A 2,578-nucleotide genomic window follows, 5' to 3' on the forward strand; every position below is an offset into this window, starting at 1 on the left:
TCACCATCCAAACAGTGATCCATACTAGGGTCGTCAATCCTAAACATCTCATACGATCATATGTTTGAGGTCGTAGTAAAGGGCTCGTCACCAATCAATGCACGCCTTTCATGCCTTTACTACCACAGTTCGGCTCGTCACCTCCTTGCGGTATCCAGGTATGCTCGAGGTCACTACAAAGGGCTCATCACCAATCAATGTAGGCCGACAGCACGAATATAATGTCTCATACCACCATAATCGGCTCACGAGTTTAGTTGCTCACTGATCACTACGGGGAGGCTCGTCACCCCAGCGTAGGCCGACAGCTCGACCACGGTGTCCTATACCACCATGTCTGGCTCATGAGTCTTAGCGGATCAAGTACCATGGTTAATAGGATTTCACTGGTAAGTTCGGTACCCTAGATTCAAACAGTAGCGTCCATACATGGTGAACATACATCTGACAATCGGGTTACTTGACGAACTCGACTAGCACGAGCGCACGTTGAATTGAGCGACATAGAGTGCGCAAACACTCCGCGTAGCCAAACCACTGCCGACAACTCTAATACGACTCGGGTTCGTCTAATACGTCCTACGTGGCGAAAGCAATCTCAGCCACGAACATAGGGTCAATTACCGATTTCCTGGACTAAGGCATAGTCCCAAACACCTTACACTACAACAAATATTCATGTTGAATGTAAAACAGTAATGGAACAACAACTTAAATCATGGTACATGCGCATCTGAAGAATATCAACTTAACATAAATGTAAGCATATGGAATGCTTGAATTTAAATAACATGGAATGTAACTTTCATAAAGGAAATCATGCGCATCAATAGGAGTGTTGAGAATCACTTCTCAACGCCCGCAATTAGTGTAATAAGCTACATTTTAGATCATTCATGCATTTCTACAAATACTTAGCATACATGGAACAACATACATGACGTATGTTGAAATACATGCATTTAGACATTTCCTTTTACCAAGGAGTTGTCATACATGCATCTAGCATACATACATGACAAATAATCATGGCAAACATAAATGCATATTTTATACGTATACGGTACTTTATAAATACACATAGAATACACAAATCTCAATATAACGCATGCATATCAGGAAAGCAACGTAAACACAACATTTGGCATGTGAAATCTCATCCATAACAAGAATAAATCACTAACTGGCATTGAAAGCCTTGAAAACCATAACATATACACTTAAAGTCCGCACCTTAAGCAAGGAAAGAAACACCGAACTGATTTAGACGAGTTGTCTTCGTCAACGGCGATAGAATACCCTAAAACAAGGATAGAAATGAGATACAACAACACCAAGACTAATCTAAGCTCTACCACAGGTTAGGGTTAGATTAACTTACCCCAAAATGAACTCAGAACCGTCAGAAGAACGATTCAAAGTGAAGGTTCAAAGATGAAGAAGAACAAGGAAGAATCCAAGATGATTCACCAACTTATCTCTCTCACTTTCTCTCTCTTTCCACTCTCTTTCCAAGCTAGGGTTAGAGAAAAATTCGTATGGAAAAGAGAGCTAGGGTTTAAGGACTATAAATAGGCCTCAGATTGATGAAAATAACCCCAGGGACAAGGTATACTTAGGTTATAACCAAAGTAAGCCTCTCTCGATCCAACGAAGCACTTCTGGTGGGCCTATAACCACGAAAGGTCGGACTTAAGCTCATAGACCATGGATCTAGGTCAGGCTGAGTTTTCGTACCAACTGGCTCTTCAGATTTGCCGTGGCGGACCACACTCAAATCAACGGTCACGAAAACTCAATCGGGTCCACAAGCACTAGGATATGCCTGGGCCACCTTCCCTGATCAGAGGGTGAAATTGGGTCAAAATCCAATGGTCAGAATGCTTAAAATCGTCGTGCAAGCGACACGACTCAGATTTCATAAAAACATATTAAATTCCAACCGTTCTCACACTCTTCACTCCGAACTCAATCAAATCGACCCAGAACATCACATGGACTTGATTTTCGAGGTGATGGTCAAGCCTAACTCAGTGACCACAACAGCCTAAGATCATCGCCATCGGACTTTCGACGGGCGGTCCAGGTCCGATCCAGATCTTCCAAAAATTCTCTAGAACAACTGGATTTAGCGATGGATCCCAGATTTCAAAGTAACGTAGCGCTAACTAATCTACAAGTTCAAAGCCATGCAGATACAATTTAAAGTGATTGATGCGAATTTCACAAGCAATCGAGTATAGCGCTAATTACCCCAAAAACAACTACTTAAGGAAAAATTAGCACAAAAATTCCAAGGTCGTTACACATAATTTATATAAGTGAGGCTAAAACACAAAAGTAAGGTCCAGATAAAAGGACAATAATTAAACCAAAACCAGAGACAAAAGCTTAAATATTTCCATGATTTGACAATACACATACTTTAGGAGGTAGTAATATAAAGCTTTCTTCTTTTTTATATAAGAAAAACAAAAATACAAGTTTTACTTCTCTCCACTCATATAAGAAATCCCACACCAAGGAATATTTCAGAAAATAAATTAATGGAACAATGTATATGCTGTATACATGCTTG

The sequence above is a fragment of the Magnolia sinica genome, chromosome 14, assembly GCF_029962835.1.
Source record: "Magnolia sinica isolate HGM2019 chromosome 14, MsV1, whole genome shotgun sequence".
NCBI classification, from domain to species: domain Eukaryota; kingdom Viridiplantae; phylum Streptophyta; class Magnoliopsida; order Magnoliales; family Magnoliaceae; genus Magnolia; species Magnolia sinica.